At 51.8% G+C, this 27,723-nt stretch overlaps 48 non-coding genes across 48 annotated transcripts; 10 read left to right on the forward strand and 38 right to left on the reverse strand.

Moving 5' to 3' along the window:
- Positions 1 to 3,730: 3,730 nt before the first annotated feature.
- Trnai-aau (transfer RNA isoleucine (anticodon AAU)) lies at positions 3,731 to 3,804 on the reverse strand. The gene has a single exon. It is a non-coding gene; the product is annotated as a tRNA-Ile (tRNA).
- A 257-nt stretch (positions 3,805 to 4,061) lies between these two features.
- Positions 4,062 to 4,133, reverse strand: Trnae-uuc (transfer RNA glutamic acid (anticodon UUC)). Its single transcript has one exon. It is a non-coding gene; the product is annotated as a tRNA-Glu (tRNA).
- Positions 4,134 to 4,570: 437 nt separating this feature from the next.
- Trnam-cau (transfer RNA methionine (anticodon CAU)) lies at positions 4,571 to 4,643 on the reverse strand. The gene has a single exon. It is a non-coding gene; the product is annotated as a tRNA-Met (tRNA).
- A 294-nt stretch (positions 4,644 to 4,937) lies between these two features.
- Trnag-gcc (transfer RNA glycine (anticodon GCC)) lies at positions 4,938 to 5,008 on the reverse strand. Its single transcript has one exon. It is a non-coding gene; the product is annotated as a tRNA-Gly (tRNA).
- A 323-nt stretch (positions 5,009 to 5,331) lies between these two features.
- On the forward strand, positions 5,332 to 5,403 carry Trnag-ucc (transfer RNA glycine (anticodon UCC)). The gene has a single exon. It is a non-coding gene; the product is annotated as a tRNA-Gly (tRNA).
- A 744-nt stretch (positions 5,404 to 6,147) lies between these two features.
- Trnai-aau (transfer RNA isoleucine (anticodon AAU)) lies at positions 6,148 to 6,221 on the reverse strand. The gene has a single exon. It is a non-coding gene; the product is annotated as a tRNA-Ile (tRNA).
- Positions 6,222 to 6,478: 257 nt separating this feature from the next.
- Trnae-uuc (transfer RNA glutamic acid (anticodon UUC)) lies at positions 6,479 to 6,550 on the reverse strand. The gene has a single exon. It is a non-coding gene; the product is annotated as a tRNA-Glu (tRNA).
- A 437-nt stretch (positions 6,551 to 6,987) lies between these two features.
- Positions 6,988 to 7,060, reverse strand: Trnam-cau (transfer RNA methionine (anticodon CAU)). The gene has a single exon. It is a non-coding gene; the product is annotated as a tRNA-Met (tRNA).
- A 294-nt stretch (positions 7,061 to 7,354) lies between these two features.
- Trnag-gcc (transfer RNA glycine (anticodon GCC)) lies at positions 7,355 to 7,425 on the reverse strand. The gene has a single exon. It is a non-coding gene; the product is annotated as a tRNA-Gly (tRNA).
- A 323-nt stretch (positions 7,426 to 7,748) lies between these two features.
- On the forward strand, positions 7,749 to 7,820 carry Trnag-ucc (transfer RNA glycine (anticodon UCC)). Its single transcript has one exon. It is a non-coding gene; the product is annotated as a tRNA-Gly (tRNA).
- Positions 7,821 to 8,566: 746 nt separating this feature from the next.
- On the reverse strand, positions 8,567 to 8,640 carry Trnai-aau (transfer RNA isoleucine (anticodon AAU)). The gene has a single exon. It is a non-coding gene; the product is annotated as a tRNA-Ile (tRNA).
- A 257-nt stretch (positions 8,641 to 8,897) lies between these two features.
- On the reverse strand, positions 8,898 to 8,969 carry Trnae-uuc (transfer RNA glutamic acid (anticodon UUC)). Its single transcript has one exon. It is a non-coding gene; the product is annotated as a tRNA-Glu (tRNA).
- A 437-nt stretch (positions 8,970 to 9,406) lies between these two features.
- On the reverse strand, positions 9,407 to 9,479 carry Trnam-cau (transfer RNA methionine (anticodon CAU)). Its single transcript has one exon. It is a non-coding gene; the product is annotated as a tRNA-Met (tRNA).
- Positions 9,480 to 9,773: 294 nt separating this feature from the next.
- Positions 9,774 to 9,844, reverse strand: Trnag-gcc (transfer RNA glycine (anticodon GCC)). Its single transcript has one exon. It is a non-coding gene; the product is annotated as a tRNA-Gly (tRNA).
- A 323-nt stretch (positions 9,845 to 10,167) lies between these two features.
- Positions 10,168 to 10,239, forward strand: Trnag-ucc (transfer RNA glycine (anticodon UCC)). The gene has a single exon. It is a non-coding gene; the product is annotated as a tRNA-Gly (tRNA).
- Positions 10,240 to 10,985: 746 nt separating this feature from the next.
- Positions 10,986 to 11,059, reverse strand: Trnai-aau (transfer RNA isoleucine (anticodon AAU)). The gene has a single exon. It is a non-coding gene; the product is annotated as a tRNA-Ile (tRNA).
- Positions 11,060 to 11,316: 257 nt separating this feature from the next.
- Trnae-uuc (transfer RNA glutamic acid (anticodon UUC)) lies at positions 11,317 to 11,388 on the reverse strand. Its single transcript has one exon. It is a non-coding gene; the product is annotated as a tRNA-Glu (tRNA).
- Positions 11,389 to 11,825: 437 nt separating this feature from the next.
- Positions 11,826 to 11,898, reverse strand: Trnam-cau (transfer RNA methionine (anticodon CAU)). Its single transcript has one exon. It is a non-coding gene; the product is annotated as a tRNA-Met (tRNA).
- A 294-nt stretch (positions 11,899 to 12,192) lies between these two features.
- Positions 12,193 to 12,263, reverse strand: Trnag-gcc (transfer RNA glycine (anticodon GCC)). Its single transcript has one exon. It is a non-coding gene; the product is annotated as a tRNA-Gly (tRNA).
- Positions 12,264 to 12,586: 323 nt separating this feature from the next.
- On the forward strand, positions 12,587 to 12,658 carry Trnag-ucc (transfer RNA glycine (anticodon UCC)). Its single transcript has one exon. It is a non-coding gene; the product is annotated as a tRNA-Gly (tRNA).
- Positions 12,659 to 13,402: 744 nt separating this feature from the next.
- On the reverse strand, positions 13,403 to 13,476 carry Trnai-aau (transfer RNA isoleucine (anticodon AAU)). The gene has a single exon. It is a non-coding gene; the product is annotated as a tRNA-Ile (tRNA).
- A 257-nt stretch (positions 13,477 to 13,733) lies between these two features.
- Trnae-uuc (transfer RNA glutamic acid (anticodon UUC)) lies at positions 13,734 to 13,805 on the reverse strand. The gene has a single exon. It is a non-coding gene; the product is annotated as a tRNA-Glu (tRNA).
- A 437-nt stretch (positions 13,806 to 14,242) lies between these two features.
- On the reverse strand, positions 14,243 to 14,315 carry Trnam-cau (transfer RNA methionine (anticodon CAU)). The gene has a single exon. It is a non-coding gene; the product is annotated as a tRNA-Met (tRNA).
- A 294-nt stretch (positions 14,316 to 14,609) lies between these two features.
- Trnag-gcc (transfer RNA glycine (anticodon GCC)) lies at positions 14,610 to 14,680 on the reverse strand. The gene has a single exon. It is a non-coding gene; the product is annotated as a tRNA-Gly (tRNA).
- A 323-nt stretch (positions 14,681 to 15,003) lies between these two features.
- Positions 15,004 to 15,075, forward strand: Trnag-ucc (transfer RNA glycine (anticodon UCC)). The gene has a single exon. It is a non-coding gene; the product is annotated as a tRNA-Gly (tRNA).
- Positions 15,076 to 15,819: 744 nt separating this feature from the next.
- On the reverse strand, positions 15,820 to 15,893 carry Trnai-aau (transfer RNA isoleucine (anticodon AAU)). The gene has a single exon. It is a non-coding gene; the product is annotated as a tRNA-Ile (tRNA).
- Positions 15,894 to 16,150: 257 nt separating this feature from the next.
- Trnae-uuc (transfer RNA glutamic acid (anticodon UUC)) lies at positions 16,151 to 16,222 on the reverse strand. Its single transcript has one exon. It is a non-coding gene; the product is annotated as a tRNA-Glu (tRNA).
- Positions 16,223 to 16,659: 437 nt separating this feature from the next.
- Positions 16,660 to 16,732, reverse strand: Trnam-cau (transfer RNA methionine (anticodon CAU)). Its single transcript has one exon. It is a non-coding gene; the product is annotated as a tRNA-Met (tRNA).
- A 294-nt stretch (positions 16,733 to 17,026) lies between these two features.
- Positions 17,027 to 17,097, reverse strand: Trnag-gcc (transfer RNA glycine (anticodon GCC)). The gene has a single exon. It is a non-coding gene; the product is annotated as a tRNA-Gly (tRNA).
- A 323-nt stretch (positions 17,098 to 17,420) lies between these two features.
- On the forward strand, positions 17,421 to 17,492 carry Trnag-ucc (transfer RNA glycine (anticodon UCC)). The gene has a single exon. It is a non-coding gene; the product is annotated as a tRNA-Gly (tRNA).
- Positions 17,493 to 18,237: 745 nt separating this feature from the next.
- Trnai-aau (transfer RNA isoleucine (anticodon AAU)) lies at positions 18,238 to 18,311 on the reverse strand. The gene has a single exon. It is a non-coding gene; the product is annotated as a tRNA-Ile (tRNA).
- A 257-nt stretch (positions 18,312 to 18,568) lies between these two features.
- On the reverse strand, positions 18,569 to 18,640 carry Trnae-uuc (transfer RNA glutamic acid (anticodon UUC)). The gene has a single exon. It is a non-coding gene; the product is annotated as a tRNA-Glu (tRNA).
- A 437-nt stretch (positions 18,641 to 19,077) lies between these two features.
- Trnam-cau (transfer RNA methionine (anticodon CAU)) lies at positions 19,078 to 19,150 on the reverse strand. Its single transcript has one exon. It is a non-coding gene; the product is annotated as a tRNA-Met (tRNA).
- Positions 19,151 to 19,444: 294 nt separating this feature from the next.
- On the reverse strand, positions 19,445 to 19,515 carry Trnag-gcc (transfer RNA glycine (anticodon GCC)). Its single transcript has one exon. It is a non-coding gene; the product is annotated as a tRNA-Gly (tRNA).
- A 323-nt stretch (positions 19,516 to 19,838) lies between these two features.
- On the forward strand, positions 19,839 to 19,910 carry Trnag-ucc (transfer RNA glycine (anticodon UCC)). Its single transcript has one exon. It is a non-coding gene; the product is annotated as a tRNA-Gly (tRNA).
- A 744-nt stretch (positions 19,911 to 20,654) lies between these two features.
- On the reverse strand, positions 20,655 to 20,728 carry Trnai-aau (transfer RNA isoleucine (anticodon AAU)). The gene has a single exon. It is a non-coding gene; the product is annotated as a tRNA-Ile (tRNA).
- Positions 20,729 to 20,985: 257 nt separating this feature from the next.
- On the reverse strand, positions 20,986 to 21,057 carry Trnae-uuc (transfer RNA glutamic acid (anticodon UUC)). The gene has a single exon. It is a non-coding gene; the product is annotated as a tRNA-Glu (tRNA).
- Positions 21,058 to 21,494: 437 nt separating this feature from the next.
- Positions 21,495 to 21,567, reverse strand: Trnam-cau (transfer RNA methionine (anticodon CAU)). Its single transcript has one exon. It is a non-coding gene; the product is annotated as a tRNA-Met (tRNA).
- A 294-nt stretch (positions 21,568 to 21,861) lies between these two features.
- Trnag-gcc (transfer RNA glycine (anticodon GCC)) lies at positions 21,862 to 21,932 on the reverse strand. The gene has a single exon. It is a non-coding gene; the product is annotated as a tRNA-Gly (tRNA).
- Positions 21,933 to 22,255: 323 nt separating this feature from the next.
- Trnag-ucc (transfer RNA glycine (anticodon UCC)) lies at positions 22,256 to 22,327 on the forward strand. The gene has a single exon. It is a non-coding gene; the product is annotated as a tRNA-Gly (tRNA).
- A 744-nt stretch (positions 22,328 to 23,071) lies between these two features.
- On the reverse strand, positions 23,072 to 23,145 carry Trnai-aau (transfer RNA isoleucine (anticodon AAU)). The gene has a single exon. It is a non-coding gene; the product is annotated as a tRNA-Ile (tRNA).
- Positions 23,146 to 23,402: 257 nt separating this feature from the next.
- Positions 23,403 to 23,474, reverse strand: Trnae-uuc (transfer RNA glutamic acid (anticodon UUC)). Its single transcript has one exon. It is a non-coding gene; the product is annotated as a tRNA-Glu (tRNA).
- Positions 23,475 to 23,910: 436 nt separating this feature from the next.
- Trnam-cau (transfer RNA methionine (anticodon CAU)) lies at positions 23,911 to 23,982 on the reverse strand. Its single transcript has one exon. It is a non-coding gene; the product is annotated as a tRNA-Met (tRNA).
- Positions 23,983 to 24,276: 294 nt separating this feature from the next.
- On the reverse strand, positions 24,277 to 24,349 carry Trnag-gcc (transfer RNA glycine (anticodon GCC)). The gene has a single exon. It is a non-coding gene; the product is annotated as a tRNA-Gly (tRNA).
- Positions 24,350 to 24,670: 321 nt separating this feature from the next.
- Positions 24,671 to 24,742, forward strand: Trnag-ucc (transfer RNA glycine (anticodon UCC)). The gene has a single exon. It is a non-coding gene; the product is annotated as a tRNA-Gly (tRNA).
- Positions 24,743 to 25,482: 740 nt separating this feature from the next.
- On the reverse strand, positions 25,483 to 25,556 carry Trnai-aau (transfer RNA isoleucine (anticodon AAU)). Its single transcript has one exon. It is a non-coding gene; the product is annotated as a tRNA-Ile (tRNA).
- Positions 25,557 to 25,812: 256 nt separating this feature from the next.
- Positions 25,813 to 25,884, reverse strand: Trnae-uuc (transfer RNA glutamic acid (anticodon UUC)). Its single transcript has one exon. It is a non-coding gene; the product is annotated as a tRNA-Glu (tRNA).
- Positions 25,885 to 27,072: 1,188 nt separating this feature from the next.
- Trnag-ucc (transfer RNA glycine (anticodon UCC)) lies at positions 27,073 to 27,145 on the forward strand. The gene has a single exon. It is a non-coding gene; the product is annotated as a tRNA-Gly (tRNA).
- The last annotated feature ends 578 nt before the right edge of the window (positions 27,146 to 27,723 follow it).

The raw sequence follows: 27,723 nt of genomic DNA on the forward strand, positions 1-27,723 counted from the left end.
CCGCCGTCAAAGCAATTACGTCGCGGTATGCTCCTAACGCCGTATGAATGTTGCTGACACCACCTAAACATGTTTGATCGGTGTGGATGGCTTTCCCGATAGCGGTGTGGAGACGCGCGCGGAGGATACGGGCGAAGATCTTGTAGTCGTTGTTGAGGAGTGTGAGTGGGCGAAAGTCCTGCCACCTACAACCACCATTCGGTTTAGGCACTGGGATCAAGATGCCTTCAGTGAATTCTGTGGGGACAGTGAAATCAGGCCGGATCAGGTCTTGAAACATTTGGAGCCACTTGTCACCCATAAGGTGGTAAAAAGTGCGGTAGAATTCCAAGGGTAAACCGTCCGGTCCAGGCGACTTGTTCGGTGCTCCACGTGCCAAGGCCGATGTCAGCTCGTCGGATGTAATGGGCAACAGCAGACTATCATCGGGTGCCACGTCCCGAGGGGCGGGAAAATCGTGCAACAGCTCGTCATAATCACGTACATTTCGCGGATCTTCCATATACAAGGTCCCATAGTGTCTGGCGAACGTGTGCGCGATGTCCGTTTGTGTCACTGCGCGGCCGCCCTCCTCAGTGTTTACCGCCGTAATGAGCTGACGTTTGCGGTGGCGCCTCTCGCGCACAATGTGATACACTGACGCTGTTTCGTTGGGGATACAGTCTTGCACTCGCGCACGGATGCGGACACCTTCTAGCTGCTCTGTCCTGATGCGAAGTAGACGAGCTTTGATGCGTTGTACGGACATCTGACGTTCGGGAGACGGCGGCTGCGTCGCCAGCTCACGTAACGCTGTATAGTAAAATTCCGATGTTGCCCTTTGCCAGTTCGATCTGTCACGCCCGTAGGCCATCAAGGTCTTTCGGAGTGCAGGTTTGACACATCCCAGCCACCACAGCAACGTGGAAGCATACATGGGCAGGCGCCCGATACATCGACGCCACGTGTCAGTGACTGCTCGCTGACACGCTTCCTCGCGAAGGAGGGAGACGTTCAGCGTCCACGGGCCCCTGCTGCGTCTTGTGAGTTGTCGGGGTAAGGTGACAGTGCAGATGTACGCGAGATGGTCCGTGAAGGCCGTCGGCCAGAGTTCTGCATCACGGGTTGCTGTGCGGAGGGCACGCGAGACGTATATCCGGTCCAGACGACTGGCAGAATGGCTGGTAAAGTGCGTATATCCACTCTGGGTCCCATGATGTAAGAGCCATGTGTCGTGGAGCGCGAGGTCACGTATCAATGCTTGTAGAGCCGGGCATGGGACGTAATGCGGTATCTGGTCCTCGGGCCGCAGAACACTGTTAAAATCGCCGCCCACTATGTAATGGTCCTTATTGCCTTGCAAAAGTGGGGCTACCTCCTCCGAATAGAAGACATGCCTGTCACCACGGTGCGAATTACCGGAGGGAGCGTAGACGTTAATGAGGCGGACTGCGCCAAGTGTGAGTGCGATCCCTCGCCCGTTCGGCAAGTACGTCGCGTCCGTCGCGTCTATGCCATCTCGGAGAAGTATGGCCGTTCCTCCTGCACCATCACCTAAGGGTAGGCTGTAGGTGGTGTAGCCATATAGGTCTAAACGCAGCTCGGGACGGACCTCCTGGAGAAGGGCAATGTCCAAGTCTGCCGCTCTGATCATGTCGTGTAACATGCGGGTCTTGACAGTGGAGTGGACACCATTTACATTGACTGTTCCCACACGGTATGACTGAGACATATCAAGTGGCGGAGGCAGTGTGCCGGTGCAAGCCCACAGTGATCTCACACACCGCACAGCCATCCATCTGCATGCTGTGCATTACTGTGCCTTATGAGGCCCTGACTGGCAGAGCCCTCCGGGCTCAATGTCAGCCATGGGCTCTGATGGAGATGTCGATGTTTGCTGTGCATCATCTGCCTCCATATCGTCTGCCCAATCACCAAGAGACGATTGTGATGTCATTGGGGGCTGGTCGGTTTCACAGGAGCCCACATTTAGGGAGTCGACGGAATGCGCCTCGTTTTCTGGGCCACCAGATTTAGGAGAGTGTTCCTTGTCTTCAGGCACCTTCTGGTGGATGATGCCACTGGAGGCCGTTGCAATTGTGGACGAGTCAACGAAGTCGATGTCTTCCGCCGGCTTCACATCTCTGTCCTGTTCTTCAGCTGACAATCGCCTCTTCTTGTGTCGCTTGGGTGATTTTTGCTTTCGGGTCCGAGATTCGACATCCACTGGAGGACGGGGCTCGACACAGTCTCGGTCGCTAGGAATCCCTGTGTCCGATTCCGACAGTGACGGTGGGTGGGTGCCCACGACGCTGCGGTGGGCAGAGGCTGTAGGAACCTCTGCACCGTTGGGCTGCGGCGTCGTCGACGGCGCTGACTCTCCAACGGAGCCGGCAGCGGCTTGAGGAGGGTGCAGGTTTGGATCATCCATCACATCATGTCGTGCCGCCTCCACGTATGTGAGCGGGAGAGAGGTCATAGTGGCTCGTTGGGGAAGTTCATTGCGGGGCACCTGTACGAGGCGGCGCTGCAGACACTCAGTTCTAACATGGCCTTCCTGGCCGCAGCCCGAGCAGGTCCTCGGTTGTCCATCATAGATAACAATTGCGCGGCAGCCACCAACGAAAACATATGATGGAACGTGCTTCTTGAGTTCTATGCGCACTTGTCGTACCCCGTTAAGGACAGGGTACGTTTCGAATGTGTTCCATTTCTCCTCTGTGTGGCTCAGAACTGTGCCGTATGGCCGCAGCGCATCAACGACTAGGTTGGAAGGAACTTCGAACGGTAGTTCAAAGATGCGCACGGTACGCACCCCCAGACCAGCATGGTCAACTCCGACCACGCTCACGTTACCGTCTGCGTGACAGAAGCGAAAGCCGTTTGCAGATCGTTGGAGTAATCTGTCGCAGGCCGCTTCGTCAATCAGTTTGAGGTACACTGTGCTGGTTACAATAGACAGATGAATTCCTATCAGTTCTTGTGGTTCTATGTGCATGATGTCTCGTAGAAACCGTTCAATTTCATGGGCCTTCGGTCTCGTGTACGATGCGTTGAACGTTAGTTTGATTGTAGCTTTTCGATATGAGAACGCCATGTCGGGTCGGTACAGGTACTATACGGCAATACAACGACGCGACCGCGCGCTAGCGGGTAAACAACAACACCTGCGGAGCACTGCCCGGCGCGCCGAGCCCGTCCGCACGGTATCACGGCTGAAAGCCGACTGCCGGGCACAACATTACTTATGCCACAAGTAAATACCTGCTGCCTGTTATCATGTATTGTCTGATTTTACATGTTCTGTCAGGCAAATTCCGTTTTATTACTAGTAGATTTCTTTTTTTTTTTCTTTGTTGAAAATTTTACAACACGCTCCTTCATTTCACTGTGGCCGCACGGCGCGACTTGGCATACCGAGAGGCAAAACGTGGCGCCAGTGCCCTTGACCGAATAGCGCTGCAGCTCCGAAACCGAAGAGGAAAGAGAAATACGAATTGAAACTGTCGACAGTGCCCTATGTTCGCAGGCGGTCACCCGCCCAAGCACTGACAACGCCCAACGTCGCGCACTTGTGGTGATCGGACGAGAAACTGTGTGTTCAGCGTGCTGTGACCAGTGAAATGTTTTAGCGCGTCCCGACAAGTCGCGTTCGGGTCCCCTATCAGCTCCCACACAATGTGACGATTTCTTTGTCACCATACTTCCCCAGGGAAATCGGCGTTGCCTTTTTGAAATAGTAAAATCGTAGTGGCCCGTGGGGGGATCGAACCCACGACCTTCGCGTTATTAGCACGACGTTCTAACCAACTGAGCTAACGGGCCTCGGTGCAGAAAGTCTCCCATTGCTTCGCGGGAATTGCTCTGCGTATTGCCATGTAACATTTCTATGGCAGCAATCCAACAGTGGACCAGCGTCTCTTCTCCCTCTATGCCGCTGCTCGTAGTAATTTCGTTGCGTGCCCGTTTCTCTCGACTGTTGTCAGCCGACGTTTACGAACCAGTAGCTATAATGCGAGGAGGACGTGAAACAGCATTTCGCACGGTCAAAACTTGTCGTCATTTGTTCCGAAAAAATTCCATTCCGGTACCGGGAATCGAACCCGGGCCTCCTGGGTGAAAGCCAGGTCTCCTAGCCACTAGACCACACCGGACGTGCACATTCTTCTCCGGGTTTACACCCCCTCCACTCGCTTTCCGTTACGCACTTTCCCTGTTTGCGAGCATCTTCTCGCGTATGGCAAAAGTCACAGTCCTTTGCTTTTGGCCTCGTTGTTGCAGCGGTAGGAGGAAAAGCAAAGCTGTAAGTAGTAATATTTATTTACTTATTTCGCAAGTAAAGACCTGCTGCCTGTCATTATATAGCAGGTCATACATTGTGTGACTTTACATGTTATATCATACGAAATTCAGTTTTATTACTAGTACTTTTTTTCTTGAAAATTTTACAAAAGAACTGCAACTAGTAATAACGGGATGTAAACATTTTCACGCTGAGTCGTTGAAGCCTTGTGGATAACAAACTACTAAGTGTTTCGCTCCTTCGCAACCCCAGAGTCGTCGACTCAGCTGTGAACGATAGTAAATTAAATGCCCCGGGTGAGGATCGAACTCACGACCTTAAGATTATGAGACTTACGCGCTGCCTACTGCGCTACCGAGGCAGGCGATCGCCACAGCTTCTGGAATCTTGCTAAGTACCGAATACCAGTGGTAGAGAGTCTGCACTCCCTGGCTCATTTTTTCTGTTGCTACACGTGCATTCCCGGCGCGGCAGGCAACTTGCGATGCTAGGCCGACGCCAGTATGTACAATAGCACGCAAGAGTCCAAACGAGCAGTCGTGCGCGCTGCATGATTGCTTCTTTCCACACGGAATCCCGCGGTTCATTCTCATGGCTCACGCAGTTCGAGTGCGAAAGACACGCAGCACCACTATCGGAGAAAAAAACAAAACGATGCATCGGCCGGGAATCGAACCCGGGCCGCCCGCGTGGCAGGCGAGCATTCTACCACTGAACCACCGATGCTCAGCTAGTTCACAGCTTCCTGGTGCTTTCCGCGGCAGACGTCTGAGGGGAAAGTGGGACTGCCGTCCAGCGCCGTCGCATCCTCTCGAGAGATTGCTACAGACGCTGAATCCTGCACTGCACTGCTTAAAAATGATCGTCTAAGTACTCTTGTGGCGCACGCACGCGACGACTCTTGCCAAAGGACGCGAAATGTGCGTAGAGACGCTGCCTGGATGAGCTCGCCTACCCCGTAACGCGCCTACAGCTACGACCACCTTCTGCCGCCGCCGACAGGCGGGAAGCAGACACAGCGCGGCTGGCGAGGCGCGGAAGGGAACTGTGCGGTGGTGGTGTAATGGTAAGCATAGTTGCCTTCCAAGCAGTTGATCCGGGTTCGATTCCCGGCCACCGCAGCAGGCTTTTACTTTTGCGTATGAGTACTTTTGCCACGCGTCCTTAAATTAATGTTTCTTTCCCCATCTTACCCGCTGCACGCCACCCTATAGCGTGTGCGTCGATTCCCCTTGAGTCTCGACTTGTCTCGACTTTGCTCAGCTGACGCGAGAGCTGACGCTCTCCAATCGGCCTATATCAAAAGGACAAGCACGCGAAACGACTGAGAGAGATACGGCGAGCCGGGCACAACATTACTTATGCCACAAGTAAATACCTGCTGCCTGTTATCATGTATTGTCTGATTTTACATGTTCTGTCAGGCAAATTCCGTTTTATTACTAGTAGATTTCTTTTTTTTTTTCTTTGTTGAAAATTTTACAACACGCTCCTTCATTTCACTGTGGCCGCACGGCGCGACTTGGCATACCGAGAGGCAAAACGTGGCGCCAGTGCCCTTGACCGAATAGCGCTGCAGCTCCGAAACCGAAGAGGAAAGAGAAATACGAATTGAAACTGTCGACAGTGCCCTATGTTCGCAGGCGGTCACCCGCCCAAGCACTGACAACGCCCAACGTCGCGCACTTGTGGTGATCGGACGAGAAACTGTGTGTTCAGCGTGCTGTGACCAGTGAAATGTTTTAGCGCGTCCCGACAAGTCGCGTTCGGGTCCCCTATCAGCTCCCACACAATGTGACGATTTCTTTGTCACCATACTTCCCCAGGGAAATCGGCGTTGCCTTTTTGAAATAGTAAAATCGTAGTTGCCCGTGGGGGGATCGAACCCACGACCTTCGCGTTATTAGCAGGACGCTCTAACCAACTGAGCTAACGGGCCTCGGTGCAGAAAGTCTCCCATTGCTTCGCGGGAATTGCTCTGCGTATTGCCATGTAACATTTCTATGGCAGCAATCCAACAGTGGACCAGCGTCTCTTCTCCCTCTATGCCGCTGCTCGTAGTAATTTCGTTGCGTGCCCGTTTCTCTCGACTGTTGTCAGCCGACGTTTACGAACCAGTAGCTATAATGCGAGGAGGACGTGAAACAGCATTTCGCACGGTCAAAACTTGTCGTCATTTGTTCCGAAAAAATTCCATTCCGGTACCGGGAATCGAACCCGGGCCTCCTGGGTGAAAGCCAGGTATCCTAGCCACTAGACCACACCGGACGTGCACATTCTTCTCCGGGTTTACACCCCCTCCACTCGCTTTCCGTTACGCACTTTCCCTGTTTGCGAGCATCTTCTCGCGTATGGCAAAAGTCACAGTCCTTTGCTTTTGGCCTCGTTGTTGCAGCGGTAGGAGGAAAAGCAAAGCTGTAAGTAGTAATATTTATTTACTTATTTCGCAAGTAAAGACCTGCTGCCTGTCATTATATAGCAGGTCATACATTGTGTGACTTTACATGTTATATCATACGAAATTCAGTTTTATTACTAGTACTTTTTTTCTTGAAAATTTTACAAAAGAACTGCAACTAGTAATAACGGGATGTAAACATTTTCACGCTGAGTCGTTGAAGCCTTGTGGATAACAAACTACTAAGTGTTTCGCTCCTTCGCAACCCCAGAGTCGTCGACTCAGCTGTGAACGATAGTAAATTAAATGCCCCGGGTGAGGATCGAACTCACGACCTTAAGATTATGAGACTTACGCGCTGCCTACTGCGCTACCGAGGCAGGCGATCGCCACAGCTTCTGGAATCTTGCTAAGTACCGAATACCAGTGGTAGAGAGTCTGCACTCCCTGGCTCATTTTTTCTGTTGCTACACGTGCATTCCCGGCGCGGCAGGCAACTTGCGATGCTAGGCCGACGCCAGTATGTACAATAGCACGCAAGAGTCCAAACGAGCAGTCGTGCGCGCTGCATGATTGCTTCTTTCCACACGGAATCCCGCGGTTCATTCTCATGGCTCACGCAGTTCGAGTGCGAAAGACACGCAGCACCACTATCGGAGAAAAAAACAAAACGATGCATCGGCCGGGAATCGAACCCGGGCCGCCCGCGTGGCAGGCGAGCATTCTACCACTGAACCACCGATGCTCAGCTAGTTCACAGCTTCCTGGTGCTTTCCGCGGCAGACGTCTGAGGGGAAAGTGGGACTGCCGTCCAGCGCCGTCGCATCCTCTCGAGAGATTGCTACAGACGCTGAATCCTGCACTGCACTGCTTAAAAATGATCGTCTAAGTACTCTTGTGGCGCACGCACGCGACGACTCTTGCCAAAGGACGCGAAATGTGCGTAGAGACGCTGCCTGGATGAGGTCGCCTACCCCGTAACGCGCCTACAGCTACGACCACCTTCTGCCGCCGCCGACAGGCGGGAAGCAGACACAGCGCGGCTGGCGAGGCGCGGAAGGGAACTGTGCGGTGGTGGTGTAATGGTAAGCATAGTTGCCTTCCAAGCAGTTGATCCGGGTTCGATTCCCGGCCACCGCAGCAGGCTTTTACTTTTGCGTATGAGTACTTTTGCCACGCGTCCTTAAATTAATGTTTCTTTCCCCATCTTACCCGCTGCACGCCACCCTATAGCGTGTGCGTCGATTCCCCTTGAGTCTCGACTTGTCTCGACTTTGCTCAGCTGACGCGAGAGCTGACGCTCTCCAATCGGCCTATATCAAAAGGACAAGCACGCGAAACGACTGAGAGAGATACGGCGAGCCGGGCACAACATTACTTATGCCACAAGTAAATACCTGCTGCCTGTTATCATGTATTGTCTGATTTTACATGTTCTGTCAGGCAAATTCCGTTTTATTACTAGTAGATTTCTTTTTTTTTTTTTCTTTGTTGAAAATTTTACAACACGCTCCTTCATTTCACTGTGGCCGCACGGCGCGACTTGGCATACCGAGAGGCAAAACGTGGCGCCAGTGCCCTTGACCGAATAGCGCTGCAGCTCCGAAACCGAAGAGGAAAGAGAAATACGAATTGAAACTGTCGACAGTGCCCTATGTTCGCAGGCGGTCACCCGCCCAAGCACTGACAACGCCCAACGTCGCGCACTTGTGGTGATCGGACGAGAAACTGTGTGTTCAGCGTGCTGTGACCAGTGAAATGTTTTAGCGCGTCCCGACAAGTCGCGTTCGGGTCCCCTATCAGCTCCCACACAATGTGACGATTTCTTTGTCACCATACTTCCCCAGGGAAATCGGCGTTGCCTTTTTGAAATAGTAAAATCGTAGTGGCCCGTGGGGGGATCGAACCCACGACCTTCGCGTTATTAGCACGACGCTCTAACCAACTGAGCTAACGGGCCTCGGTGCAGAAAGTCTCCCATTGCTTCGCGGGAATTGCTCTGCGTATTGCCATGTAACATTTCTATGGCAGCAATCCAACAGTGGACCAGCGTCTCTTCTCCCTCTATGCCGCTGCTCGTAGTAATTTCGTTGCGTGCCCGTTTCTCTCGACTGTTGTCAGCCGACGTTTACGAACCAGTAGCTATAATGCGAGGAGGACGTGAAACAGCATTTCGCACGGTCAAAACTTGTCGTCATTTGTTCCGAAAAAATTCCATTCCGGTACCGGGAATCGAACCCGGGCCTCCTGGGTGAAAGCCAGGTATCCTAGCCACTAGACCACACCGGACGTGCACATTCTTCTCCGGGTTTACACCCCCTCCACTCGCTTTCCGTTACGCACTTTCCCTGTTTGCGAGCATCTTCTCGCGTATGGCAAAAGTCACAGTCCTTTGCTTTTGGCCTCGTTGTTGCAGCGGTAGGAGGAAAAGCAAAGCTGTAAGTAGTAATATTTATTTACTTATTTCGCAAGTAAAGACCTGCTGCCTGTCATTATATAGCAGGTCATACATTGTGTGACTTTACATGTTATATCATACGAAATTCAGTTTTATTACTAGTACTTTTTTTCTTGAAAATTTTACAAAAGAACTGCAACTAGTAATAACGGGATGTAAACATTTTCACGCTGAGTCGTTGAAGCCTTGTGGATAACAAACTACTAAGTGTTTCGCTCCTTCGCAACCCCAGAGTCGTCGACTCAGCTGTGAACGATAGTAAATTAAATGCCCCGGGTGAGGATCGAACTCACGACCTTAAGATTATGAGACTTACGCGCTGCCTACTGCGCTACCGAGGCAGGCGATCGCCACAGCTTCTGGAATCTTGCTAAGTACCGAATACCAGTGGTAGAGAGTCTGCACTCCCTGGCTCATTTTTTCTGTTGCTACACGTGCATTCCCGGCGCGGCAGGCAACTTGCGATGCTAGGCCGACGCCAGTATGTACAATAGCACGCAAGAGTCCAAACGAGCAGTCGTGCGCGCTGCATGATTGCTTCTTTCCACACGGAATCCCGCGGTTCATTCTCATGGCTCACGCAGTTCGAGTGCGAAAGACACGCAGCACCACTATCGGAGAAAAAAACAAAACGATGCATCGGCCGGGAATCGAACCCGGGCCGCCCGCGTGGCAGGCGAGCATTCTACCACTGAACTACCGATGCTCAGCTAGTTCACAGCTTCCTGGTGCTTTCCGCGGCAGACGTCTGAGGGGAAAGTGGGACTGCCGTCCAGCGCCGTCGCATCCTCTCGAGAGATTGCTACAGACGCTGAATCCTGCACTGCACTGCTTAAAAATGATCGTCTAAGTACTCTTGTGGCGCACGCACGCGACGACTCTTGCCAAAGGACGCGAAATGTGCGTAGAGACGCTGCCTGGATGAGGTCGCCTACCCCGTAACGCGCCTACAGCTACGACCACCTTCTGCCGCCGCCGACAGGCGGGAAGCAGACACAGCGCGGCTGGCGAGGCGCGGAAGGGAACTGTGCGGTGGTGGTGTAATGGTAAGCATAGTTGCCTTCCAAGCAGTTGATCCGGGTTCGATTCCCGGCCACCGCAGCAGGCTTTTACTTTTGCGTATGAGTACTTTTGCCACGCGTCCTTAAATTAATGTTTCTTTCCCCATCTTACCCGCTGCACGCCACCCTATAGCGTGTGCGTCGATTCCCCTTGAGTCTCGACTTGTCTCGACTTTGCTCAGCTGACGCGAGAGCTGACGCTCTCCAATCGGCCTATATCAAAAGGACAAGCACGCGAAACGACTGAGAGAGATACGGCGAGCCGGGCACAACATTACTTATGCCACAAGTAAATACCTGCTGCCTGTTATCATGTATTGTCTGATTTTACATGTTCTGTCAGGCAAATTCCGTTTTATTACTAGTAGATTTCTTTTTTTTTTTTTCTTTGTTGAAAATTTTACAACACGCTCCTTCATTTCACTGTGGCCGCACGGCGCGACTTGGCATACCGAGAGGCAAAACGTGGCGCCAGTGCCCTTGACCGAATAGCGCTGCAGCTCCGAAACCGAAGAGGAAAGAGAAATACGAATTGAAACTGTCGACAGTGCCCTATGTTCGCAGGCGGTCACCCGCCCAAGCACTGACAACGCCCAACGTCGCGCACTTGTGGTGATCGGACGAGAAACTGTGTGTTCAGCGTGCTGTGACCAGTGAAATGTTTTAGCGCGTCCCGACAAGTCGCGTTCGGGTCCCCTATCAGCTCCCACACAATGTGACGATTTCTTTGTCACCATACTTCCCCAGGGAAATCGGCGTTGCCTTTTTGAAATAGTAAAATCGTAGTGGCCCGTGGGGGGATCGAACCCACGACCTTCGCGTTATTAGCACGACGCTCTAACCAACTGAGCTAACGGGCCTCGGTGCAGAAAGTCTCCCATTGCTTCGCGGGAATTGCTCTGCGTATTGCCATGTAACATTTCTATGGCAGCAATCCAACAGTGGACCAGCGTCTCTTCTCCCTCTATGCCGCTGCTCGTAGTAATTTCGTTGCGTGCCCGTTTCTCTCGACTGTTGTCAGCCGACGTTTACGAACCAGTAGCTATAATGCGAGGAGGACGTGAAACAGCATTTCGCACGGTCAAAACTTGTCGTCATTTGTTCCGAAAAAATTCCATTCCGGTACCGGGAATCGAACCCGGGCCTCCTGGGTGAAAGCCAGGTATCCTAGCCACTAGACCACACCGGACGTGCACATTCTTCTCCGGGTTTACACCCCCTCCACTCGCTTTCCGTTACGCACTTTCCCTGTTTGCGAGCATCTTCTCGCGTATGGCAAAAGTCACAGTCCTTTGCTTTTGGCCTCGTTGTTGCAGCGGTAGGAGGAAAAGCAAAGCTGTAAGTAGTAATATTTATTTACTTATTTCGCAAGTAAAGACCTGCTGCCTGTCATTATATAGCAGGTCATACATTGTGTGACTTTACATGTTATATCATACGAAATTCAGTTTTATTACTAGTACTTTTTTTCTTGAAAATTTTACAAAAGAACTGCAACTAGTAATAACGGGATGTAAACATTTTCACGCTGAGTCGTTGAAGCCTTGTGGATAACAAACTACTAAGTGTTTCGCTCCTTCGCAACCCCAGAGTCGTCGACTCAGCTGTGAACGATAGTAAATTAAATGCCCCGGGTGAGGATCGAACTCACGACCTTAAGATTATGAGACTTACGCGCTGCCTACTGCGCTACCGAGGCAGGCGATCGCCACAGCTTCTGGAATCTTGCTAAGTACCGAATACCAGTGGTAGAGAGTCTGCACTCCCTGGCTCATTTTTTCTGTTGCTACACGTGCATTCCCGGCGCGGCAGGCAACTTGCGATGCTAGGCCGACGCCAGTATGTACAATAGCACGCAAGAGTCCAAACGAGCAGTCGTGCGCGCTGCATGATTGCTTCTTTCCACACGGAATCCCGCGGTTCATTCTCATGGCTCACGCAGTTCGAGTGCGAAAGACACGCAGCACCACTATCGGAGAAAAAAACAAAACGATGCATCGGCCGGGAATCGAACCCGGGCCGCCCGCGTGGCAGGCGAGCATTCTACCACTGAACCACCGATGCTCAGCTAGTTCACAGCTTCCTGGTGCTTTCCGCGGCAGACGTCTGAGGGGAAAGTGGGACTGCCGTCCAGCGCCGTCGCATCCTCTCGAGAGATTGCTACAGACGCTGAATCCTGCACTGCACTGCTTAAAAATGATCGTCTAAGTACTCTTGTGGCGCACGCACGCGACGACTCTTGCCAAAGGACGCGAAATGTGCGTAGAGACGCTGCCTGGATGAGCTCGCCTACCCCGTAACGCGCCTACAGCTACGACCACCTTCTGCCGCCGCCGACAGGCGGGAAGCAGACACAGCGCGGCTGGCGAGGCGCGGAAGGGAACTGTGCGGTGGTGGTGTAATGGTAAGCATAGTTGCCTTCCAAGCAGTTGATCCGGGTTCGATTCCCGGCCACCGCAGCAGGCTTTTACTTTTGCGTATGAGTACTTTTGCCACGCGTCCTTAAATTAATGTTTCTTTCCCCATCTTACCCGCTGCACGCCACCCTATAGCGTGTGCGTCGATTCCCCTTGAGTCTCGACTTGTCTCGACTTTGCTCAGCTGACGCGAGAGCTGACACTCTCCAATCGGCCTATATCAAAAGGACAAGCACGCGAAACGACTGAGAGAGATACGGCGAGCCGGGCACAACATTACTTATGCCACAAGTAAATACCTGCTGCCTGTTATCATGTATTGTCTGATTTTACATGTTCTGTCAGGCAAATTCCGTTTTATTACTAGTAGATTTCTTTTTTTTTTTCTTTGTTGAAAATTTTACAACACGCTCCTTCATTTCACTGTGGCCGCACGGCGCGACTTGGCATACCGAGAGGCAAAACGTGGCGCCAGTGCCCTTGACCGAATAGCGCTGCAGCTCCGAAACCGAAGAGGAAAGAGAAATACGAATTGAAACTGTCGACAGTGCCCTATGTTCGCAGGCGGTCACCCGCCCAAGCACTGACAACGCCCAACGTCGCGCACTTGTGGTGATCGGACGAGAAACTGTGTGTTCAGCGTGCTGTGACCAGTGAAATGTTTTAGCGCGTCCCGACAAGTCGCGTTCGGGTCCCCTATCAGCTCCCACACAATGTGACGATTTCTTTGTCACCATACTTCCCCAGGGAAATCGGCGTTGCCTTTTTGAAATAGTAAAATCGTAGTGGCCCGTGGGGGGATCGAACCCACGACCTTCGCGTTATTAGCACGACGCTCTAACCAACTGAGCTAACGGGCCTCGGTGCAGAAAGTCTCCCATTGCTTCGCGGGAATTGCTCTGCGTATTGCCATGTAACATTTCTATGGCAGCAATCCAACAGTGGACCAGCGTCTCTTCTCCCTCTATGCCGCTGCTCGTAGTAATTTCGTTGCGTGCCCGTTTCTCTCGACTGTTGTCAGCCGACGTTTACGAACCAGTAGCTATAATGCGAGGAGGACGTGAAACAGCATTTCGCACGGTCAAAACTTGTCGTCATTTGTTCCGAAAAAATTCCATTCCGGTACCGGGAATCGAACCCGGGCCTCCTGGGTGAAAGCCAGGTATCCTAGCCACTAGACCACACCGGACGTGCACATTCTTCTCCGGGTTTACACCCCCTCCACTCGCTTTCCGTTACGCACTTTCCCTGTTTGCGAGCATCTTCTCGCGTATGGCAAAAGTCACAGTCCTTTGCTTTTGGCCTCGTTGTTGCAGCGGTAGGAGGAAAAGCAAAGCTGTAAGTAGTAATATTTATTTACTTATTTCGCAAGTAAAGACCTGCTGCCTGTCATTATATAGCAGGTCATACATTGTGTGACTTTACATGTTATATCATACGAAATTCAGTTTTATTACTAGTACTTTTTTTCTTGAAAATTTTACAAAAGAACTGCAACTAGTAATAACGGGATGTAAACATTTTCACGCTGAGTCGTTGAAGCCTTGTGGATAACAAACTACTAAGTGTTTCGCTCCTTCGCAACCCCAGAGTCGTCGACTCAGCTGTGAACGATAGTAAATTAAATGCCCCGGGTGAGGATCGAACTCACGACCTTAAGATTATGAGACTTACGCGCTGCCTACTGCGCTACCGAGGCAGGCGATCGCCACAGCTTCTGGAATCTTGCTAAGTACCGAATACCAGTGGTAGAGAGTCTGCACTCCCTGGCTCATTTTTTCTGTTGCTACACGTGCATTCCCGGCGCGGCAGGCAACTTGCGATGCTAGGCCGACGCCAGTATGTACAATAGCACGCAAGAGTCCAAACGAGCAGTCGTGCGCGCTGCATGATTGCTTCTTTCCACACGGAATCCCGCGGTTCATTCTCATGGCTCACGCAGTTCGAGTGCGAAAGACACGCAGCACCACTATCGGAGAAAAAAACAAAACGATGCATCGGCCGGGAATCGAACCCGGGCCGCCCGCGTGGCAGGCGAGCATTCTACCACTGAACCACCGATGCTCAGCTAGTTCACAGCTTCCTGGTGCTTTCCGCGGCAGACGTCTGAGGGGAAAGTGGGACTGCCGTCCAGCGCCGTCGCATCCTCTCGAGAGATTGCTACAGACGCTGAATCCTGCACTGCACTGCTTAAAAATGATCGTCTAAGTACTCTTGTGGCGCACGCACGCGACGACTCTTGCCAAAGGACGCGAAATGTGCGTAGAGACGCTGCCTGGATGAGCTCGCCTACCCCGTAACGCGCCTACAGCTACGACCACCTTCTGCCGCCGCCGACAGGCGGGAAGCAGACACAGCGCGGCTGGCGAGGCGCGGAAGGGAACTGTGCGGTGGTGGTGTAATGGTAAGCATAGTTGCCTTCCAAGCAGTTGATCCGGGTTCGATTCCCGGCCACCGCAGCAGGCTTTTACTTTTGCGTATGAGTACTTTTGCCACGCGTCCTTAAATTAATGTTTCTTTCCCCATCTTACCCGCTGCACGCCACCCTATAGCGTGTGCGTCGATTCCCCTTGAGTCTCGACTTGTCTCGACTTTGCTCAGCTGACGCGAGAGCTGACGCTCTCCAATCGGCCTATATCAAAAGGACAAGCACGCGAAACGACTGAGAGAGATACGGCGAGCCGGGCACAACATTACTTATGCCACAAGTAAATACCTGCTGCCTGTTATCATGTATTGTCTGATTTTACATGTTCTGTCAGGCAAATTCCGTTTTATTACTAGTAGATTTCTTTTTTTTTTTCTTTGTTGAAAATTTTACAACACGCTCCTTCATTTCACTGTGGCCGCACGGCGCGACTTGGCATACCGAGAGGCAAAACGTGGCGCCAGTGCCCTTGACCGAATAGCGCTGCAGCTCCGAAACCGAAGAGGAAAGAGAAATACGAATTGAAACTGTCGACAGTGCCCTATGTTCGCAGGCGGTCACCCGCCCAAGCACTGACAACGCCCAACGTCGCGCACTTGTGGTGATCGGACGAGAAACTGTGTGTTCAGCGTGCTGTGACCAGTGAAATGTTTTAGCGCGTCCCGACAAGTCGCGTTCGGGTCCCCTATCAGCTCCCACACAATGTGACGATTTCTTTGTCACCATACTTCCCCAGGGAAATCGGCGTTGCCTTTTTGAAATAGTAAAATCGTAGTGGCCCGTGGGGGGATCGAACCCACGACCTTCGCGTTATTAGCACGACGCTCTAACCAACTGAGCTAACGGGCCTCGGTGCAGAAAGTCTCCCATTGCTTCGCGGGAATTGCTCTGCGTATTGCCATGTAACATTTCTATGGCAGCAATCCAACAGTGGACCAGCGTCTCTTCTCCCTCTATGCCGCTGCTCGTAGTAATTTCGTTGCGTGCCCGTTTCTCTCGACTGTTGTCAGCCGACGTTTACGAACCAGTAGCTATAATGCGAGGAGGACGTGAAACAGCATTTCGCACGGTCAAAACTTGTCGTCATTTGTTCCGAAAAAATTCCATTCCGGTACCGGGAATCGAACCCGGGCCTCCTGGGTGAAAGCCAGGTATCCTAGCCACTAGACCACACCGGACGTGCACATTCTTCTCCGGGTTTACACCCCCTCCACTCGCTTTCCGTTACGCACTTTCCCTGTTTGCGAGCATCTTCTCGCGTATGGCAAAAGTCACAGTCCTTTGCTTTTGGCCTCGTTGTTGCAGCGGTAGGAGGAAAAGCAAAGCTGTAAGTAGTAATATTTATTTACTTATTTCGCAAGTAAAGACCTGCTGCCTGTCATTATATAGCAGGTCATACATTGTGTGACTTTACATGTTATATCATACGAAATTCAGTTTTATTACTAGTACTTTTTTTCTTGAAAATTTTACAAAAGAACTGCAACTAGTAATAACGGGATGTAAACATTTTCACGCTGAGTCGTTGAAGCCTTGTGGATAACAAACTACTAAGTGTTTCGCTCCTTCGCAACCCCAGAGTCGTCGACTCAGCTGTGAACGATAGTAAATTAAATGCCCCGGGTGAGGATCGAACTCACGACCTTAAGATTATGAGACTTACGCGCTGCCTACTGCGCTACCGAGGCAGGCGATCGCCACAGCTTCTGGAATCTTGCTAAGTACCGAATACCAGTGGTAGAGAGTCTGCACTCCCTGGCTCATTTTTTCTGTTGCTACACGTGCATTCCCGGCGCGGCAGGCAACTTGCGATGCTAGGCTGACGCCAGTATGTACAATAGCACGCAAGAGTCCAAACGAGCAGTCGTGCGCGCTGCATGATTGCTTCTTTCCACACGGAATCCCGCGGTTCATTCTCATGGCTCACGCAGTTCGAGTGCGAAAGACACGCAGCACCACTATCGGAGAAAAAAACAAAACGATGCATCGGCCGGGAATCGAACCCGGGCCGCCCGCGTGGCAGGCGAGCATTCTACCACTGAACCACCGATGCTCAGCTAGTTCACAGCTTCCTGGTGCTTTCCGCGGCAGACGTCTGAGGGGAAAGTGGGACTGCCGTCCAGCGCCGTCGCATCCTCTCGAGAGATTGCTACAGACGCTGAATCCTGCACTGCACTGCTTAAAAATGATCGTCTAAGTACTCTTGTGGCGCACGCACGCGACGACTCTTGCCAAAGGACGCGAAATGTGCGTAGAGACGCTGCCTGGATGAGCTCGCCTACCCCGTAACGCGCCTACAGCTACGACCACCTTCTGCCGCCGCCGACAGGCGGGAAGCAGACACAGCGCGGCTGGCGAGGCGCGGAAGGGAACTGTGCGGTGGTGGTGTAATGGTAAGCATAGTTGCCTTCCAAGCAGTTGATCCGGGTTCGATTCCCGGCCACCGCAGCAGGCTTTTACTTTTGCGTATGAGTACTTTTGCCACGCGTCCTTAAATTAATGTTTCTTTCCCCATCTTACCCGCTGCACGCCACCCTATAGCGTGTGCGTCGATTCCCCTTGAGTCTCGACTTGTCTCGACTTTGCTCAGCTGACGCGAGAGCTGACGCTCTCCAATCGGCCTATATGAAAAGGACAAGCACGCGAAACGACTGAGAGAGGTATGGCGAGGCGGGCACAACATTACTTATGCCTCGAGTAAATACCTGCTGCCTGTTATCATGTATTGTCTGATTTTACATGTTCTGTCAGACAAATTCAGTTTTATTACTAGTAGATTTCTTTTTTTTTTTTCTTTGTTGAAAATTTTACAACACGCTCCTTCATTTCACTGTGGCCGCACGGCGCGACTTGGCATACCGAGAGGCAAAACGTGGCGCCAGTGCCCTTGACCGAATAGCGCTGCAGCTCCGAAACCGAAGAGGAAAGAGAAATACGAATTGAAACTGTCGACAGTGCCCTATGTTCGCAGGCGGTCACCCGCCCAAGCACTGACAACGCCCAACGTCGCGCACTTGTGGTGATCGGACGAGAAACTGTGTGTTCAGCGTGCTGTGACCAGTGAAATGTTTTAGCGCGTCCCGACAAGTCGCGTTCGGGTCCCCTATCAGCTCCCACACAATGTGACGATTTCTTTGTCACCATACTTCCCCAGGGAAATCGGCGTTGCCTTTTTGAAATAGTAAAATCGTAGTGGCCCGTGGGGGGATCGAACCCACGACCTTCGCGTTATTAGCACGACGCTCTAACCAACTGAGCTAACGGGCCTCGGTGCAGAAAGTCTCCCATTGCTTCGCGGGAATTGCTCTGCGTATTGCCATGTAACATTTCTATGGCAGCAATCCAACAGTGGACCAGCGTCTCTTCTCCCTCTATGCCGCTGCTCGTAGTAATTTCGTTGCGTGCCCGTTTCTCTCGACTGTTGTCAGCCGACGTTTACGAACCAGTAGCTATAATGCGAGGAGGACGTGAAACAGCATTTCGCACGGTCAAAACTTGTCGTCATTTGTTCCGAAAAAATTCCATTCCGGTACCGGGAATCGAACCCGGGCCTCCTGGGTGAAAGCCAGGTATCCTAGCCACTAGACCACACCGGACGTGCACATTCTTCTCCGGGTTTACACCCCCTCCACTCGCTTTCCGTTACGCACTTTCCCTGTTTGCGAGCATCTTCTCGCGTATGGCAAAAGTCACAGTCCTTTGCTTTTGGCCTCGTTGTTGCAGCGGTAGGAGGAAAAGCAAAGCTGTAAGTAGTAATATTTATTTACTTATTTCGCAAGTAAAGACCTGCTGCCTGTCATTATATAGCAGGTCATACATTGTGTGACTTTACATGTTATATCATACGAAATTCAGTTTTATTACTAGTACTTTTTTTCTTGAAAATTTTACAAAAGAACTGCAACTAGTAATAACGGGATGTAAACATTTTCACGCTGAGTCGTTGAAGCCTTGTGGATAACAAACTACTAAGTGTTTCGCTCCTTCGCAACCCCAGAGTCGTCGACTCAGCTGTGAACGATAGTAAATTAAATGCCCCGGGTGAGGATCGAACTCACGACCTTAAGATTATGAGACTTACGCGCTGCCTACTGCGCTACCGAGGCAGGCGATCGCCACAGCTTCTGGAATCTTGCTAAGTACCGAATACCAGTGGTAGAGAGTCTGCACTCCCTGGCTCATTTTTTCTGTTGCTACACGTGCATTCCCGGCGCGGCAGGCAACTTGCGATGCTAGGCCGACGCCAGTATGTACAATAGCACGCAAGAGTCCAAACGAGCAGTCGTGCGCGCTGCATGATTGCTTCTTTCCACACGGAATCCCGCGGTTCATTCTCATGGCTCACGCAGTTCGAGTGCGAAAGACACGCAGCACCACTATCGGAGAAAAAAACAAAACGATGCATCGGCCGGGAATCGAACCCGGGCCGCCCGCGTGGCAGGCGAGCATTCTACCACTGAACCACCGATGCTCAGCTAGTTCACAGCTTCCTGGTGCTTTCCGCGGCAGACGTCTGAGGGGAAAGTGGGACTGCCGTCCAGCGCCGTCGCATCCTCTCGAGAGATTGCTACAGACGCTGAATCCTGCACTGCACTGCTTAAAAATGATCGTCTAAGTACTCTTGTGGCGCACGCACGCGACGACTCTTGCCAAAGGACGCGAAATGTGCGTAGAGACGCTGCCTGGATGAGCTCGCCTACCCCGTAACGCGCCTACAGCTACGACCACCTTCTGCCGCCGCCGACAGGCGGGAAGCAGACACAGCGCGGCTGGCGAGGCGCGGAAGGGAACTGTGCGGTGGTGGTGTAATGGTAAGCATAGTTGCCTTCCAAGCAGTTGATCCGGGTTCGATTCCCGGCCACCGCAGCAGGCTTTTACTTTTGCGTATGAGTACTTTTGCCACGCGTCCTTAAATTAATGTTTCTTTCCCCATCTTACCCGCTGCACGCCACCCTATAGCGTGTGCGTCGATTCCCCTTGAGTCTCGACTTGTCTCGACTTTGCTCAGCTGACGCGAGAGCTGACGCTCTCCAATCGGCCTATATCAAAAGGACAAGCACGCGAAACGACTGAGAGAGATACGGCGAGCCGGGCACAACATTACTTATGCCACAAGTAAATACCTGCTGCCTGTTATCATGTATTGTCTGATTTTACATGTTCTGTCAGGCAAATTCCGTTTTATTACTAGTAGATTTCTTTTTTTTTTTCTTTGTTGAAAATTTTACAACACGCTCCTTCATTTCACTGTGGCCGCACGGCGCGACTTGGCATACCGAGAGGCAAAACGTGGCGCCAGTGCCCTTGACCGAATAGCGCTGCAGCTCCGAAACCGAAGAGGAAAGAGAAATACGAATTGAAACTGTCGACAGTGCCCTATGTTCGCAGGCGGTCACCCGCCCAAGCACTGACAACGCCCAACGTCGCGCACTTGTGGTGATCGGACGAGAAACTGTGTGTTCAGCGTGCTGTGACCAGTGAAATGTTTTAGCGCGTCCCGACAAGTCGCGTTCGGGTCCCCTATCAGCTCCCACACAATGTGACGATTTCTTTGTCACCATACTTCCCCAGGGAAATCGGCGTTGCCTTTTTGAAATAGTAAAATCGTAGTGGCCCGTGGGGGGATCGAACCCACGACCTTCGCGTTATTAGCACGACGCTCTAACCAACTGAGCTAACGGGCCTCGGTGCAGAAAGTCTCCCATTGCTTCGCGGGAATTGCTCTGCGTATTGCCATGTAACATTTCTATGGCAGCAATCCAACAGTGGACCAGCGTCTCTTCTCCCTCTATGCCGCTGCTCGTAGTAATTTCGTTGCGTGCCCGTTTCTCTCGACTGTTGTCAGCCGACGTTTACGAACCAGTAGCTATAATGCGAGGAGGACGTGAAACAGCATTTCGCACGGTCAAAACTTGTCGTCATTTGTTCCGAAAAAATTCCATTCCGGTACCGGGAATCGAACCCGGGCCTCCTGGGTGAAAGCCAGGTATCCTAGCCACTAGACCACACCGGACGTGCACATTCTTCTCCGGGTTTACACCCCCTCCACTCGCTTTCCGTTACGCACTTTCCCTGTTTGCGAGCATCTTCTCGCGTATGGCAAAAGTCACAGTCCTTTGCTTTTGGCCTCGTTGTTGCAGCGGTAGGAGGAAAAGCAAAGCTGTAAGTAGTAATATTTATTTACTTATTTCGCAAGTAAAGACCTGCTGCCTGTCATTATATAGCAGGTCATACATTGTGTGACTTTACATGTTATATCATACGAAATTCAGTTTTATTACTAGTACTTTTTTTCTTGAAAATTTTACAAAAGAACTGCAACTAGTAATAACGGGATGTAAACATTTTCACGCTGAGTCGTTGAAGCCTTGTGGATAACAAACTACTAAGTGTTTCGCTCCTTCGCAACCCCAGAGTCGTCGACTCAGCTGTGAACGATAGTAAATTAAATGCCCCGGGTGAGGATCGAACTCACGACCTTAAGATTATGAGACTTACGCGCTGCCTACTGCGCTACCGAGGCAGGCGATCGCCACAGCTTCTGGAATCTTGCTAAGTACCGAATACCAGTGGTAGAGAGTCTGCACTCCCTGGCTCATTTTTTCTGTTGCTACACGTGCATTCCCGGCGCGGCAGGCAACTTGCGATGCTAGGCCGACGCCAGTATGTACAATAGCACGCAAGAGTCCAAACGAGCAGTCGTGCGCGCTGCATGATTGCTTCTTTCCACACGGAATCCCGCGGTTCATTCTCATGGCTCACGCAGTTCGAGTGCGAAAGACACGCAGCACCACTATCGGAGAAAAAAACAAAACGATGCATCGGCCGGGAATCGAACCCGGGCCGCCCGCGTGGCAGGCGAGCATTCTACCACTGAACCACCGATGCTCAGCTAGTTCACAGCTTCCTGGTGCTTTCCGCGGCAGACGTCTGAGGGGAAAGTGGGACTGCCGTCCAGCGCCGTCGCATCCTCTCGAGAGATTGCTACAGACGCTGAATCCTGCACTGCACTGCTTAAAAATGATCGTCTAAGTACTCTTGTGGCGCACGCACGCGACGACTCTTGCCAAAGGACGCGAAATGTGCGTAGAGACGCTGCCTGGATGAGCTCGCCTACCCCGTAACGCGCCTACAGCTACGACCACCTTCTGCCGCCGCCGACAGGCGGGAAGCAGACACAGCGCGGCTGGCGAGGCGCGGAAGGGAACTGTGCGGTGGTGGTGTAATGGTAAGCATAGTTGCCTTCCAAGCAGTTGATCCGGGTTCGATTCCCGGCCACCGCAGCAGGCTTTTACTTTTGCGTATGAGTACTTTTGCCACGCGTCCTTAAATTAATGTTTCTTTCCCCATCTTACCCGCTGCACGCCACCCTATAGCGTGTGCGTCGATTCCCCTTGAGTCTCGACTTGTCTCGACTTTGCTCAGCTGACGCGAGAGCTGACGCTCTCCAATCGGCCTATATCAAAAGGACAAGCACGCGAAACGACTGAGAGAGATACGGCGAGCCGGGCACAACATTACTTATGCCACAAGTAAATACCTGCTGCCTGTTATCATGTATTGTCTGATTTTACATGTTCTGTCAGGCAAATTCCGTTTTATTACTAGTAGATTTCTTTTTTTTTTTCTTTGTTGAAAATTTTACAACACGCTCCTTCATTTCACTGTGGCCGCACGGCGCGACTTGGCATACCGAGAGGCAAAACGTGGCGCCAGTGCCCTTGACCGAATAGCGCTGCAGCTCCGAAACCGAAGAGGAAAGAGAAATACGAATTGAAACTGTCGACAGTGCCCTATGTTCGCAGGCGGTCACCCGCCCAAGCACTGACAACGCCCAACGTCGCGCACTTGTGGTGATCGGACGAGAAACTGTGTGTTCAGCGTGCTGTGACCAGTGAAATGTTTTAGCGCGTCCCGACAAGTCGCGTTCGGGTCCCCTATCAGCTCCCACACAATGTGACGATTTCTTTGTCACCATACTTCCCCAGGGAAATCGGCGTTGCCTTTTTGAAATAGTAAAATCGTAGTGGCCCGTGGGGGGATCGAACCCACGACCTTCGCGTTATTAGCACGACGCTCTAACCAACTGAGCTAACGGGCCTCGGTGCAGAAAGTCTCCCATTGCTTCGCGGGAATTGCTCTGCGTATTGCCATGTAACATTTCTATGGCAGCAATCCAACAGTGGACCAGCGTCTCTTCTCCCTCTATGCCGCTGCTCGTAGTAATTTCGTTGCGTGCCCGTTTCTCTCGACTGTTGTCAGCCGACGTTTACGAACCAGTAGCTATAATGCGAGGAGGACGTGAAACAGCATTTCGCACGGTCAAAACTTGTCGTCATTTGTTCCGAAAAAATTCCATTCCGGTACCGGGAATCGAACCCGGGCCTCCTGGGTGAAAGCCAGGTATCCTAGCCACTAGACCACACCGGACGTGCACATTCTTCTCCGGGTTTACACCCCCTCCACTCGCTTTCCGTTACGCACTTTCCCTGTTTGCGAGCATCTTCTCGCGTATGGCAAAAGTCACAGTCCTTTGCTTTTGGCCTCGTTGTTGCAGCGGTAGGAGGAAAAGCAAAGCTGTAAGTAGTAATATTTATTTACTTATTTCGCAAGTAAAGACCTGCTGCCTGTCATTATATAGCAGGTCATACATTGTGTGACTTTACATGTTATATCATACGAAATTCAGTTTTATTACTAGTACTTTTTTTCTTGAAAATTTTACAAAAGAACTGCAACTAGTAATAACGGGATGTAAACATTTTCACGCTGAGTCGTTGAAGCCTTGTGGATAACAAACTACTAAGTGTTCGCTCCTTCGCAACCCCAGAGTCGTCGACTCAGCTGTGAACGATAGTAAATTAAATGCCCCGGGTGAGGATCGAACTCACGACCTTAGATTATGAGACTTACGCGCTGCCTACTGCGCTACCGAGGCAGGCGATCGCCACAGCTTCTGGAATCTTGCTAAGTACCGAATACCAGTGGTAGAGAGTCTGCACTCCCTGGCTCATTTTTTCTGTTGCTACACGTGCATTCCCGGCGCGGCAGGCAACTTGCGATGCTAGGCCGACGCCAGTATGTACAATAGCACGCAAGAGTCCAAACGAGCAGTCGTGCGCGCTGCATGATTGCTTCTTTCCACACGGAATCCCGCGGTTCATTCTCATGGCTCACGCAGTTCGAGTGCGAAAGACACGCAGCACCACTATCGGAGAAAAAAACAAAACGATGCATCGTGGCCGGGAATCGAACCCGGGCCGCCCGCGTGGCAGGCGAGCATTCTACCACTGAACCACCGATGCTCAGCTAGTTCACACGCTTCCTGTGCTTTCCGCGGCAGACGTCTGAGGGAAAGTGGACTGCCGTCCAGCGCCGTCGCATCCTCTCGAGAGATTGCTACAGACGCTGAATCCTGCACTGCACTGCTTAAAAATGATCGTCTAAGTACTCTTGTGGCGCACGCACGCGACGACTCTTGCCAAAGGACGCGAAATGTGCGTAGAGACGCTGCCTGGATGAGCTCGCCTACCCCGTAACGCGCCTACAGCTACGACCACCTTCTGCCGCCGCCGACAGGCGGGAAGCAGACACAGCGCGGCTGGCGAGGCGCGGAAGGGAACTGTGCGGTGGTGGTGTAATGGTAAGCATAGTTGCCTTCCAAGCAGTTGATCCGGGTTCGATTCCCGGCCACCGCAGCAGGCTTTTACTTTTGCGTATGAGTACTTTTGCCACGCGTCCTTAAATTAATGTTTCTTTCCCCATCTTACCCGCTGCACGCCACCCTATAGCGTGTGCGTCGATTCCCCTTGAGTCTCGACTTGTCTCGACTTTGCTCAGCTGACGCGAGAGCTGACGCTCTCCAATCGGCCTATATCAAAAGGACAAGCACGCGAAACGACTGAGAGAGATACGGCAGCCGGGCACAACATTACTTATGCACAAGTAAATACCTGCTGCCTGTTATCATGTATTGTCTGATTTTACATGTTCTGTCAGGCAAATTCCGTTTTATTACTAGTAGATTTCTTTTTTTTTTTCTTTGTTGAAAATTTTACAACACGCTCCTTCATTTCACTGTGGCCGCACGGCGCGACTTGCATACCGAGAGGCAAAACGTGGCGCCAGTGCCCTTGACCGAATAGCGCTGCAGCTCCGAAACCGAAGAGAAAGAGAAATACGAATTGAAACTGTCGACAGTGCCCTATGTTCGCAGGCGGTCACCCGCCCAAGCACTGACAACGCCCAACGTCGCGCACTTGTGGTGATCGGACGAGAAACTGTGTGTTCAGCGTGCTGTGACCAGTGAAATGTTTTAGCGCGTCCCGACAAGTCGCGTTCGGGTCCCCTATCAGCTCCCACACAATGTGACGATTTCTTTGTCACCATACTTCCCCAGGGAAATCGGCGTTGCCTTTTTGAAATAGTAAAATCGTAGTGGCCCGTGGGGGGATCGAACCCACGACCTTCGCGTTATTAGCACGACGCTCTAACCAACTGAGCTAACGGGCCTCGGTGCAGAAAGTCTCCCATTGCTTCGCGGGAATTGCTCTGCGTATTGCCATGTAACATTTCTATGGCAGCAATCCAACAGTGGACCAGCGTCTCTTCTCCCTCTATGCCGCTGCTCGTAGTAATTTCGTTGCGTGCCCGTTTCTCTCGACTGTTGTCAGCCGACGTTTACGAACCAGTAGCTATAATGCGAGGAGACGTGAAACAGCATTTCGCACGGTCAAAACTTGTCGTCATTTGTTCCGAAAAAATTCCATTCCGGTACCGGGAATCGAACCCGGGCCTCCTGGGTGAAAGCCAGGTATCCTAGCCACTAGACCACACCGGACGTGCACATTCTTCTCCGGGTTTACACCCCTCCACTCGCTTTCCGTTACGCACTTTCCCTGTTTGCGAGCATCTTCTCGCGTATGGCAAAAGTCACAGTCCTTGCTTTTGGCCTCGTTGTTGCAGCGGTAGGAGGAAAAGCAAAGCTGTAAGTAGTAATATTTAATTTACTTATTTCGCAAGTAAGACCATGCTGCCTGTCATTATATAGCAGGTCATACATTGTGTGACTTTACATGTTATATCATACGAAATTCAGTTTTATTACTAGTACTTTTTTTCTTGAAAATTTTACAAAAGAACTGCAACTAGTAATAACGGGATGTAAACATTTTCACGCTGAGTCGTTGAAGCCTTGTGGATAACAAACTACTAAGTGTTCGCTCCTCGCAACCCAGAGTCGTCGACTCAGCTGTGAACGATAGTAAATTAAATGCCCCGGTGAGGATCGAACTCACGACCTTAAGATTATGAGACTTACGCGCTGCCTACTGCGCTACCGAGGCAGGCGATCTCCACAGCTTCTGAATCTTGCTAAGTACCGAATACCAGTGGTAGAGAGTCTGCACTCCCTGGCTCATTTTTTCTGTTGCTACACGTGCATTCCCGGCGCGGCAGGCAACTTGCGATGCTAGGCCGACGCCAGTATGTACAATAGCACGCAAGAGTCCAAACGAGCAGTCGTGCGCGCTGCATGATTGCTTCTTTCCACACGAATCCCGCGGTTCATTCTCATGGCTCACGCAGTTCGAGTGCGAAAGACACGCAGCACCACTATCGGAGAAAAAAACAAACGATGCATCGGCCGGGAATCGAACCCGGGCCGCCCGCGTGGCAGGCGAGCATTCTACACTGAACACCGATGCTCAGCTACTTCACAGCTTCCTGGTGCTTTCCGCGGCAGACGTCCTGAGGGGAAAGTGGGACTGCCGTCCAGCGCCGTCGCATCCTCTCGAGAGATTGCTACAGACGCTGAAATCCTGCACTGCACTGCTTAAAAATGATCGTCTAAGTACTCTTGTGGCGCACGCACGCGACGACTCTTGCCAAAGACGCGAAATGTGCGTAGAGACGCTGCCTGGATGAGCTCGCCTACCCCGTATCGCGCCTACAGCTACGACCACCTTCTGCCGCCGCCGACAGGCGGGAAGCAGACACAGCGCGCTGGCGAGGCGCGGAAGGGAACTGTGCGGTGGTGGGTGTAATGGTAAGCATAGTTGCCTTCCAAGCAGTTGATCCGGGTTCGATTCCCGGCCACCGCAGCAGCTTTTACTTTTGCGTATGAGTACTTTTGCCACGCGTCCTTAAATTAATGTTTCTTTCCCATCTTACCCGCTGCACGCCACCCTATAGCGTGTGCGGTCGATTCCCCTTGAGTCTCGACTTGTCTCGACTTTGCTCAGCTGACGCGAGAGCTTGACGCTCTCCAATCGGCCTATATCAAAAGGACAAGCACGCGAAACGACTGAGAGAGATACGGCGAGCCGGGCACAACATTACTTATGCCACAAGTAAATACCTGCTGCCTGTTATCATGTATTGTCTGATTTTACATGTTCTGTCAGGCAAATTCCGTTTTATTACTAGTAGATTTCTTTTTTTTTTTCTTTGTTGAAATTTTACAACACGCTCCTTCATTTCACTGTGGCCGCACGGCGCGAGCATGGCATACCGAGAGGCAAAAACGTGGCGCCAGTGCCCTTGACCGAATAGCGCTGCAGCTCCGAAACCGAAGAGGAAAGAGAAATACGAATTGAAACTGTCGACAGTGCCCTATGTTCGCAGGCGGTCACCCGCCCAAGCACTGACAACGCCCAACGTCGCGCACTTGTGGTGATCG

The sequence above is a fragment of the Schistocerca cancellata genome, unplaced genomic scaffold (assembly GCF_023864275.1).
Source record: "Schistocerca cancellata isolate TAMUIC-IGC-003103 unplaced genomic scaffold, iqSchCanc2.1 HiC_scaffold_1082, whole genome shotgun sequence".
Taxonomy (NCBI): Eukaryota; Metazoa; Arthropoda; class Insecta; order Orthoptera; family Acrididae; genus Schistocerca; species Schistocerca cancellata.